This window comes from Lepisosteus oculatus, unplaced genomic scaffold (genome assembly GCF_040954835.1).
Source record: "Lepisosteus oculatus isolate fLepOcu1 unplaced genomic scaffold, fLepOcu1.hap2 HAP2_SCAFFOLD_48, whole genome shotgun sequence".
NCBI classification, from domain to species: Eukaryota; Metazoa; Chordata; class Actinopteri; order Semionotiformes; family Lepisosteidae; genus Lepisosteus; species Lepisosteus oculatus.
This window is the reverse complement of record NW_027168020.1, coordinates 446069-458214: the sequence shown is the minus strand read 5'-3', so window position 1 is coordinate 458214 and position 12146 is coordinate 446069. Positions and strand designations below refer to the sequence as shown.

Here is a 12146-nt window from a genome sequence, read left to right as displayed (position 1 = left end):
GTAATGCTAACCCTAACCCTAGCTGGAGTTTGAGCAATCCAGCACTGAGCGTAAAAAGATGAGTCAAAGTTACGTCTAATCGGATTAGTTTCCTTAGAGCTGGTTCAGAGTTTGCTCAAGAGTTTACCTTTCACAGATGCGCAAAGAAGAATGTTGGGGGTGCACGCTTCAAGGCGCCTTACAGCTGTAGGGAGTGATTCGAGACGATTCGTGGCGTGTGCTCGTTCCCATGTACCGTACGCCCCGGGGTGCAGTGCTAGGATGACGTACAATACCACTTGGGCACGTAATGGCGTTATGTGCAGGGTTTTCGTTTGTTCGTTTTGTTTTGCTCTGCTTTGCTTTGTTTTGCTTTCCATCGCGTTGGTAAGAGCGTAAATAAAAATGCGATTCCTGCGTCTACCACTAATGTAAGAGCTATTTCAAGTGCGACGTGGTGCGGCTTTTCAAATGCTTGTGGGCATTTCTCTGTTGTTGATTCTTTTTTTGTGTGTAACAAAGTGGCATTTTCATGTCCGGACGGGGAGACTTTATCATTCCGACATGAAGCCAGCCTTAAACCCTCTGAGGCGTGTCTGTCTGCCGGCACGTATTTTGTCAAAGGTATTATTTTTTTTTAACGGAGAGCGACTTTGAAAAGGTTTCCGCAGCCACGTCGCACTCCGTGTTAGATTAAAGGAGGAATGCGGCGATGGTGAACTCGCTGTAGTCGTGGCCGAGTGGTTAAGGCGATGGACTCGAAATCCGTTGGGGACTCCCCATGCAGGTTCAAATCTTGCCGACTACGGCGTCTGCCGCACGTCGCCTTGTGCCTGCGCGGCAAAGGTGAAGTGCCGCTTCTCCTTCCCTGGTACTATAAAAACACTAAATAGCTTGGCCCCGCTGCCATGGAAATGAGTTCTTCAGATAACCACACATCTTGCGTTCGCACCTCTGGTGTTCTACTTATGCCTTTGAAAACCTAATGAATAAAACTGAAAGAACCGACACAATATGTAGGTGCTCGTAAAGCATGCATTAAAGAACTGTTAACAGCAAGGGTTTCAGTGGGTTAACTGAGGAGAAGGCGTGATCGCTAATTGTTGACTTTTTATTTGGTGTTAGAAACACTCTTACTGTGCATGACGTGCAACAAATTTAGCCACAGAAATTGCATCACGCTTTCATGTATGCTATTGCAGACACCAACGTTGCCTAGATAGAAAACCGAAATAGCCGTGGGTTTGCTTGCTGGTCTGAAGGATCTCTCTTCGAATCTCTATCATTTGTCAATGGAAGTAAAAGGTGCTGCAATCTGATACGTTCAGAATCAAACCCGCAGCTGTTGTTCGACTTTATTTCTTGACTAATTACAACTGAGTGTCGCATGAGCAGTTACGTAAACTTGTCTGATATATTTGAACACAAATGCCGTTCTTCAATTAAAACTAACAGTACATTGTCAGGGACATTCAGTTCTATACAAACAAGAGACAGACAAGAGAACATTTAGTATATAATAGACAGAAAGAGGTTCGAATCCTGCCGACTACGTTGTCCACCTCCTGTCGTTGTGTTTCGGCGCAAGCAAAGAAGCGCGCCTGTTCGGTGTTCCTGGTGGTTTTAAAATGCCAAATTGCTTGTACCCGCTCCCTTGCAAATAAGTTCTTCAGCGTCCGCGAATGGCATTTTACAGCTGGAAGCAGATGTCGACGCTTTTTGCACAGAGCACCAAAAAAGCGTCTTTTTTGAAGGCCCGGGTTCTGAGCATTGGTGGTTCAGTGGTAGAATTCTCGCCTGCCACGCGGGAGGCTCGGCTTTGATTCCCCGCCAATGCAGTGGCTTTTGCAGCTAGCTGCTCCATCACTTGCATCCCCTTGCAACTCGCAACTGAAAACCCACTGAAGCTAAGCAGGTGTGAGCCAGGTCAGTACCCGGATGAGGGTGAGCTACAGGGAAAAACAAAGCTTCCAGCTGGAAGCGGTGTTAATGGTGCCGGCGGTGGGGCGCTCACCCTGAGGTCTGTGCGGGTCCCAATGCCCCAGCATAGTGACGGAGACACTGTGTTGTAAAAGGGCGCTGTCTTTTGGATGAGATGTAAAACCGAGGTCACATCGCTCTGTGGTCATTAAAAATGACCACCAAAACCTTTGACAAAAGCTCTTGGTAATTGATCGTCTTCAATAATGCTTCTCCTTTAGGTACATTTTAAATCAGCTGAAAAATTCTGTGAAATGGGGGGCACTTCAGGCCAGTGTAGGATTTGGGTTACAAGAACCATGAAACTGCATGAGAAAGCCCGTACACTGAATTACACGGCTTTCTATTCAAAGGAGGGCAAAAGAAATTCCCTGAGTTCGATTTTTTGCAGCACAGAGAGAACCACTGTCGTGAGGCCGGTTAGCTGAGTTGGTTAGAGCATGGTGCTAATAACGCCAAAGTCACGGGTTCGTGCCCCTTACTGGCCAGGTCCTTTTCTCCTCTCTTACCAAAGCTGTTAGGTTCCTTTCCGTGGTGAGAGGGGTTGTCATGCAACGCTGCCACATAGTGCCGACAGACAATTAAATGACAAAAATGAAGAGAGTTAAAGCAGCTGGAGAGGTTCTCTTACAACTTTTGAGCTGACACAGTTTTGGAAAATAATTCCTTCACGCTGCAGTGTACCATATAGGCAGCCAAGAGTCTCCAAAACAAAACAGAATTGACAGTCATATAATGTCCATTAACCCCGGTTTTAAACGCAGCATCATGTCTGCCATCATAAGAATATGAGTCCAATATTTTAGAATATAGTCAGAATGACTTCTAACCTTAGCTGTGGTGTCTTTAATCCCTATTGCTCAATGCATGGTGTACGTACTGCATACATGTGTCTTGAGAATGAGGAATGGGCCCCTGAGACAGTCATTTGCCTGTTTCACAAATGATCGTATTTTACTAGAGATTCTGTTTGGGATTCAGATGTGCATTCGGACAGCAATCCCTTTCAAGAAATGATATGTTCTGGATGAGGTCAAAGGTGCTAGAACACTGTATTTAGGATGTGTTTGCAGTGATTGTGTGTCTCCTGCTTCAACGCAGTGATATATAGATGTGCTCCTGTAATTTATTGGTACATGCCCAGGGCAGTAAGTAGTCTGAGGATTTATTTCCAGACGGCATAGAGCAGTGAAGCACTTCTACTTAAATTATTACATTATACACAATTTGAGTTCATTTTAAAAAGTAAAAGGTAATGAAAGGAATGCATTTTCATAAGAAAGATAATACCGATATGCATGTGATAATCTTCCTTATATCATGTAGTGCGTCATTTGGACACTTTGTGGGCTTGAAATACAAAGAAAATCATGTTCTATGGTACAAGATAAATACAAAACTTAATCATTTATTTTAATTAGATTTGTTTATAAAGCATAAGCAATCATTTATTACATTAATATATGTGAAAATGACATTTTAGCACCATAATATTACATACAGGTCTCTAGCTTCAACACAGTGATATATATATATATGCTCAGTGATTTATTGGTACATGCCCAGGGCAATAATCAGAATTAGTATTTATTTCCATACGGGCTACAGGTAATGTTGTGAAATACTTCAACACACTGGATCGCAGATTTAGACCCCCTGCACTCTTACTCCTTAAAAACCAAAGAAATGAAGATATGTAGCAATCACATTGTAACAGGGGTGACAGTGACTTAATGCTTATACTACTGGACTTCTGGTACCTTTAGGGTACGGTGTTCCCTGAAGGGCTCTCAAACCCCGCATTTCAGATGCCTAGCTGTATTGCTGATGTGTTGCACCTCAGAATCACTTTTAAACCTTACCTCTGGTATCTTTAATCCCTATTGCTCAACGCATGGTGAAAGTATTGCATAAATGTGTCTGAAAATGAGCAATGGGCACCTGAGAGACTCATTTGCCTGTTTCACAAATGATCATATTTGACTAGAGATTCTGTTTGGGATTCAGTTGTGCATTCTGACAGCAATCTCTTTCAAAAAATGATTTTACCTTATCGCGGCTTTGCCCTTCTTGCCTTTTTGGACAATATCTCCATCTTGTGGTCGTTGTTGGTAATGTCTAGACAATATCTCCATCTTGTGGTCGTTGTTGGTAATGTTTTCTTATGCCCTTTTTTTATTTCAATTCTCTATTAGATGATTCTAGAATCTCTACAATAGAGTTGAAAACATCAGTTTTATAGCAGACAATATGACATTATTTATAGTCCAATTAGAAATTTATTACCCTGTTTTTAACATAATAACAAATTAAAACTAAGTTTGGAACACCAGGGAACATAAAAAATGATTTTTAGGAAAACCATGAGGTTCTCTGTGTCCGATGCCTGCAAGGGGAGAAAGCTAGAATCCTTTGATTTTTCCAAATTTGAAAATAAACATCATATAACAACAGCTTTCATTCCTAGGAGTGAAAAACAACCATTTTTGAAGACATATTAGTTTCTAAAACACTACAATAAAGTTAAAAACATCCATTTTATATTACATTATTTTTTGTGAAATAATTAAATTGGCTTATTTCTCTCGCATTAAATTGGCTACAAATGCAAGAATTCAACCAGATATTCTTGTAAAATGTATAATGTTGCATTGCAGTTAGTTAATGTAGTTAGTCCATAGTCAGCAATCTAAACTTTATTGTTAAGCTTTAATGATTGATGTTGTACCAGTAACCTTTAGAAATACTATAGTACTTCACAAATGCTTTGTGTGTTTGGAAACCTTTTGAGTAAAAGCCTTATAAAAATAGGTTTAGTTTTTACAGGACATCACAAAGAAATAGGATGGTATAATTCTTATAATTGCTTAGTGATTGTATTTGGAAGATTATGCACTAAACAGACTTCAGGAATGCCAGCGGATCATTGTGCTATTTGGAATTATTCCAAAAATCAAGTGACCTCTTTGCTGTAGTATTTTTAGTATTATTTATTTAGTATTAATAAAGAATAGATTTATTAAAGTCGTGCGATGTGCAAGCGGGATATGTAAAATAATTTAAAATAAAGTTTTTTATTATTGTTATAGAGAAACATGATCAGATTTTCCCTGGTTCAGAAAAAAAACGATTAAAATCTGTAATCTTTCCACTTGTATGTCATCAGACATTAACGAGTACAACCCCCCTCTCTGCCGGAGTGCTGGCTGTGACGAATTAAACCAATTTCACAGGTGTTTTCAAAGTAGGAAGTACAGTGTTAACTAGTAGATGGCCTCCTCAATGAAATCGCTTCAACATGCTAATGCGTTGGTGTAACAGTCCGGGCGTGGCAAGCTTCCAATGTCAACTCGACTCGATTGGAAGACAATGAACGTATTTTAGCCCTAAATGAATTAATAGCAAACATGGTTTACATAAAAGACATTTTTCCAAGAAAGTTTATAATAATACAATCTATAGTTGAAATCTGAGCCTTAATATAAAGAAAAAAGCATTTTCAGAGAGCAATCACGCTGTGTTTATGTAGAAAAAGCGATTAGGTTTATGAGCAATCTAATTACCTATTCGCTTAAAACGCTATATAAAATAAAGTTTATTTAAAGATGAATGATAAGTGTCGCAGTTTTAATAATTTTCGTAGTAGGGCTTGGACAGATTCCAAGTGCATTTTTGCAATTTACGTTGCATTGTCCAATGTGATGTTGTAATACAGTTTAGAATACAGTAAGTCTAAACTGTATCAGCTTTATTTATGGGTTGCAATTTAGAAAAAGTCAAAAACCGCACTCAAAATCCAATTTAGAGCTTTCTGGCAAGAGGAGACACCCAAATTATAATGTAACATGCCACTGTTTGTGCATGAACAAAGTTATACTGCAATTTTCCTTAGATACGCGATTAAAAAAAATAATTATTTTGAATCCCCGGCCAAACACATTCCATAAGAATCAGCGCTTTTATACATATATCGCCTTTAAACACGCGTTTACGATTTAAATCAAAACTCGATTCAAATCAATATAAATGTTTATTTTGTAACGCATAGGTGACTATTCATTGTTATTAAAAAGACGTAAATTCGATCATGTTGTGATATTTAGAAATATAAATTTGTTTTGATGCGAGTGAGGTTTTATTTAATCTCTGACCAAGGGAAATGTTTCATTTTTTCAAAGAAATGTTTGTTAAAAATTAAAGTCATAGTTCCATGAGATTCAACCACAGACCATGTGACATAGGAGTCAGGAACCTAACCCACAGCACCACCAGCGCAGTCACATGCTGAGGGCTGAAAAAGCACTACAGAAACATTATCGACTATAAAATAATGTAATTAGGCACAGAAGAAGTTTACAGCACAGTACAATAATAAATGCTGACCATGACTTTAGAAGCATAAATTACCTTACACTCAATTTAAACACAAGCTGTCTTTAGCCCTCTAAGCTGGTTCATACAGAAATGTAGAGAACCAGGCTCAGAACACACAGCTTCATTAGCGAATACATATGCAGAACAACTAGAGAAGATGTTTTACAGAGGATGGATTTTTAGAAACATCCCATCAGTGACATCACTGAAGTCAACTCCTAGGTAACTGTCGTGTGGATAGTTTCACAAGAATCAGACAAAGGTTTAAGCATCGCTTATTTTAGATAAAACTGCAAAAAAACAACAACAACCCATAATGTACTTCTTTGCGGCTCTGTTTGCCCAAATCATATATTCACAACGTGAAATTAGAAAATAGTATTACGTAACCAAAAACCGCAATATGGAAACAGAACCTGTGTAATTGTTGACAGATGATGTACTCGTAACATTTTTACAAGACGAACTACAACATTTAAAAAATGACTTGTATGTAATTGATATCTCTAATCAATCCACTGCACTGCATTAAAACAAAACAAAAACTAAAACGCCCTGGGCATACCGTTTCGCGCTTCTTATCAGTTGCTCAAAAGCAATTTGACCGTATGAAATGCATAATATAAACCTAGAAACATATACGTGAGGAGTATTTACGTAGTATCGGTGTCAAGACATACCTCTCAAATACTGTAAATCAAGTTAAAAATATCTCAAGACCGATTCTGGTCATAATGAAACCATGTTTCGTGTATGTTTTCTTTAAAGTACCGAGACCAGCCATATACTGTATGTTTATGTTCCAAAATTAATATCGTTTATGGCCTTCACACGCGTTGCATTACGCTCCTATTCTTTTTATGCTCAGGCACTAAGATTTCCCTTCAGTGGTAAAATTCCATATAAATATTCAATACTTAAACGGGCACAGTTAAGACATTAAATATACATATACATATACATATACATATACATATACAAACTGTATACAGTACAGTTTGCATACGGTAATATGTTTATGTTCCTAAATCAATCTCTTTTATGAGCATGTGAAAGGCATGGTGAATCGATTCTCAAAAATTACTGTACTTTGCATGATTGGAAAAAAATGCGTGATTGCGAAATGCTGTGGTGTTACTTTTACAAAGAAGGTCAGTGAAAAAAATAATGTGGACCAGGGCAATACTTTGAGTTTACAGCTTGTCCAAGGTCATTTATTATTAATACTATTAGTAATATCTTCATTAAAGACTTTGATGGCTACAGCTCAAACATGAGAAGTTGAGCTTTATTAGCTCCACCTTGCGGAAATTCCGGATACTATTATTTTGCTAGCGGTATTTACCGGTAACTCGCGGTATTTACCGGTAACTCGCGGTAGACTGCGTACAGCGTACCGGAAAATAATGCAGTATCGCCCGCACATTTTGAATGGCTGCATCTGTAGCAATCATATTGTAGCAGACACTCATTTGCCTGTTTCACAAATGATCATATTTTACTAGAGATTCTGTTTGGGATACGGATGTGCATTCTGACACCAATCTCTTACAAAAAATGATTTTACCTTATCGCGGCTTTGCCCTTCTTGCCTCTTTGGACAATATCTCCATCTTGTGGTCGTTGTTGGTAATGTCTAGACAATATCTCCATCTTGTGGTCGTTGTTGGTAATGTCTTCTTATAGATAGATACTTTATTGATCCCGTGAGGGAAATTGCAGTGCAACAGCAGCTTAACACACACAACACAGCCACAGTGTAACGAATTATATAATAATAGTACAATACTGTATATATACTGTATATATATATATGAAACAGAAATAGAAACAGAAACAGGAATCGCTTACTCACCTGGAGAATCTCTGTAGGAATATCTAGCATTTATCAATGGAAATAAAAGCTGCTTTAATACAGTGCATGTTCAAACTGAAACCCTCAGCTGCTGTTCTTGTTTGTTTTGGGACAAATTGCAACTGAGCATCGCATGAGCCGTTACGTACCCTTATCTGTTAGGGAATTTCAAGGGAGGAGTTAGGTCAGAATGGGTAGGCTGCAAAACAACAAGTAAAGATTTATTCCAAGATGAAACGTTGTGGCGGTTTTCTTATCTTTTCAGCATGGACTAAACTTTTACGTGTTCCTTATATGCTATATATGTATATATTAGCACCAATGTCGTTCTTAAAAACTAACATGAAATTGTCAGGGACATTCAGCTATATACAAAGACGAGACAGACAAAGTAATAATTCTGTATTAACGTGGCCTACATACTGACGCAATGATCGAACTAACTGACATGTTCTGATTCAGATCCCCTGCAGTTCATGCCAATTAGAACAATAGCAATGCTGAGTCCTCCCCACCCTACCGAGCACAAATTCAGCTGCTCTCCAGTTCTGTTCTTCATGTTTTTTCATTGCAATTGAGCTCGGAGCTGGAGATGATCTCCATACAGTTCTGTGTTCACCAGCCCGCACTTGCGTGCTAATTTACGGGTTGTGGCAGATGCTTTTCTATAGTTCATATACATGACGGCAACCTGTTACCGAGGAACCTGAGAGGTTTAAAAGCCTCACGAGCCAGGCAGGACTCGAACCTACAATCTTCTGATCCGAAGTCAGACGCGTTATCCATTACGCCACTGGCCCATAGAACATGCGCTTGCACTCCACCACAGAGAGCTCTACACTGCTACTAGTAGTACACTTCCCCATCTAAATTTTCACAGCAAGAAACTTGTGTTTCCTACTATTTTTATCAGGTTTAAAATATCATCTCCTTAAAACAGAAAAAGTGTTGATGTGTCGTGCTGAAATTCCGATTGATTTTGAATTCAAAGAAAAAAGGTTTTCTTCCAAAACACCATGAAATTGTCACATCTTGCAGACAATAGGTGTATTCCATGTTGAAAAGAGAAGAAAGAAAACCATGGAGCCTTTTACAGGTGTGAGGCTTCTTCAGGTGTGAGAAGACCTCACAGTCGAAACGCTGTGTTTCCGTTCTTCTCTTTTCAGCATGCAATAAACCTAGTACTTGTTCCTTTGCAGCCGAGGCATGCTGACGTAGCTACCCAGCTGAACATCTTGCAGACTCTACAGTACTTCTCTCCTGTAGAAGTAAAGCAGGGCTTGCTGGGTGAGCTTTTGCTCCGGTAAATTAGGTCACGTGTCATGTTAAATCACTTCTTCTAAACACAACATTTGCTGGTGCTAGCTTTCCCCATGAAAAGAGACATTTCCCTTACAGTACATGACATATCGTTTTTATTCTATCAATAAGTATAGAAATTAAACAAAAGAAAAAATGGTGTCGCCAAAGAATGCACAGCTCTGTCGCCTTGGGGAGGTGTCAAGGGCATTGAGCTCCTTGGACATGAAAAGTGCCCGATAAATGCCATTTCTCATCATTTCTCTTGGCGTCAGTTCTGCTATTAAATGGGACGGAGGCAACGGGTTCAGAGAGCAGGTTAAGTGCACACCGAACGCAGATGTGTCCAAGTGTCTGTAAAAGCGCGGTGCTCCGCTGGCGCTGTTCCCTAGTGGCTTAAAGTGCCCGCCTAGTAAGCAGGCGATCCTGGGTCTGAATACCAGCGGTGCCTCTCTCCGTGTCTTGTTGTGCCGAATGTCTCATTTCAGACAAACATGTACAGCTTGGTTCAGTTTAATGCAAGAATTCATTTCCTTTCTGGAATAACTTGTTTTTGAAGAAATCCATACAGCTTGTGAAAGATGAAATCCATTTCTTGGTTGTCAGTGGAAAAAGATTGCCGGCTGCAAGAAGCGCAAGTGATTGTTTTCTTTGACCATAAACCTGCAAATGTAGGGAGCACAAGCGGCCGTCAGTCTCTGTGGCGCAATTGGTTAGCGCGTTCGGCTGTTAACCGAAAGGTTGGTGGTTCAAGCCCACCCAGGGACGCATGTCTCCGTTTTTCCAATGTAAACATCATCACCGCTAAAGAAGATGGCGCAGAAGGCTCCACAGTCGAAACGTTGTGCTTCTTTTCTTCTCTTTTCAGCATGGAGTAAACCTTTGCTTGATCCTTTGCAGCCTACGCATGCTGACACAGCTACCTTTCTCTTAACGCACCTCAATCATTATTCACCAAAACCATCAGCAGAATGTGTCGCCTTTGTGGTGATGTCACTCCTCTGCTTCACAAATGTCCTTAGTGACGGACCATTTCATTCTGCCATTTTTCCGGAGCGGTTATTGATTGCTCCATCATTTCCCTCATACTTTCCATCCCAAGATTGAAAAAAAAAAACAGAAACAGGCTGATAGGATGACAATCAAATTGCAAAAACTCATCAAAGCACTCGATAGAGTATTTGAATCCACAAGTAGCTACGAGCAACTTTGTCCTGGCTTGCATGAAAGTCGGAAAATGTCAAAAAGAAAAAGATGGTGGCTTTTTCATATCTGTTCTTTTATTTTTAGTTCGTTGGCTCTTCTGTCCATTGTCCTCCTGCCTGGCTCTTGACCTGTGACTGTCTGAACGCACACATTAGACTTTCAGGCGGGGGATTTGTCCTGAGCCTCTGTGAAAGACCCACCCACCCCCATAAATAACTGCTCTAGAAACACATGAATGCAAAACTAAACCACAGCTTAAAGAGGAGCTCCAAGTCAGTGCCATACTAATGTAAACGAAGTAATACTAAGACATGTTCTTATGGATTTGTCTTACCTTGAGATATGTAATTGGATTTCAGGATTAACTTCCTCATTCAATGTACTGGTGATTCTTTGCCTGGTCAGTACCTGGGTGGGAGACCTCCAGCGAACAATTAAGCTTGCTGCTGGAAGTGGTGTTAAGAGACTCTTAGGATCTTCCAGAGGTGTCTGTCCAATAGCACTAGTTGCCTTAGAGCTGGCTCAAACATTGCTCAAGAGTCTACCTTTCACAGATGCGCAAAGATGAATGATGGGGGTGCACGCTTCAAGGAGCCTTCCAACTGTAGGGACCGATTAGAGACGATCCGTAGCATGTGTTCATTTCCATATACGCCCCGTGTCTCAACGGTAGGACAGAGTCAAATACTGCCTCGACACGTAACAGCGTTATATTAAACCGCAGGACTTGAGGGCTGTTTTGTTTGAATGTTCAAGGCATTGGTAAGAGCGTAGGTCAAGGGCCATTGGTGCATCTCCTGTAACTGGAGTAAAAATGCTATTCAAAGTGCAGTGACTAAAATCGTCGTCCAGATGTCTCTGTTGTTGATTGCTTTCTGTCTAAGAACGTTCTGTTTTCATGTCCGAACGGGGAGACTTTATCATTCCAACTTGAAGCCACCCTTAAGTCCTCTGAGGTGTGTGTGTGTGTGCTTGCACGTATGGCGTAAAAGGTTTCTTAAACGGAGAGCGAACTTGAAAAAAGTTGCCTCCGCTGCCGCCGCCGCCTCGCACTCCCTGTTCGATTGTAGCAAGAAGGCAGCGGCCGCGGCGTTTGCTGTAGTCGTGGCCGAGTGGTTAAGGTGACGGACTTGAAATCCGTTGGGGTCTCCCCGCGCAGGTTCAAATCCTGCCGACTACAGCGTCCTTTGCATTTGGTTGCGTGCGTGCGTGTAAAAGGACCAGCGCCGTTTCGTTTTCGCTGGGACCTTTAACACTCTAAATCGCCTGGACCCACAGCCTGTGAAATCGATTCTTCAGCACCCACGATGGACGCTTTGCCGCTGGACACAGAGAACGATGCTTTTCTGCAACGAGCTTTCCAGCTGAATTTTCTCGGCAGCTCCGTACTGAACCTGTTCTCCATTGCAACATAGCGGAGGCTCGTCACGTCTATAGCAAGGCTGTGTAGGAC

At 40.6% G+C, this 12146-nt stretch overlaps 4 non-coding genes across 4 annotated transcripts; 3 read left to right on the top strand and 1 right to left on the bottom strand.

Annotated features, from left to right (window-relative positions):
• The first annotated feature begins 705 nt into the window (after positions 1-705).
• On the top strand, positions 706-787 carry trnas-cga (transfer RNA serine (anticodon CGA)). Its single transcript has one exon. It is a non-coding gene; the product is annotated as a tRNA-Ser (tRNA).
• An 8128-nt stretch (positions 788-8915) lies between these two features.
• Positions 8916-8988, bottom strand: trnar-ucg (transfer RNA arginine (anticodon UCG)). Its single transcript has one exon. It is a non-coding gene; the product is annotated as a tRNA-Arg (tRNA).
• A 1193-nt stretch (positions 8989-10181) lies between these two features.
• On the top strand, positions 10182-10255 carry trnan-guu (transfer RNA asparagine (anticodon GUU)). Its single transcript has one exon. It is a non-coding gene; the product is annotated as a tRNA-Asn (tRNA).
• Positions 10256-11791: 1536 nt separating this feature from the next.
• On the top strand, positions 11792-11873 carry trnas-uga (transfer RNA serine (anticodon UGA)). Its single transcript has one exon. It is a non-coding gene; the product is annotated as a tRNA-Ser (tRNA).
• Positions 11874-12146: the final 273 nt, after the last annotated feature.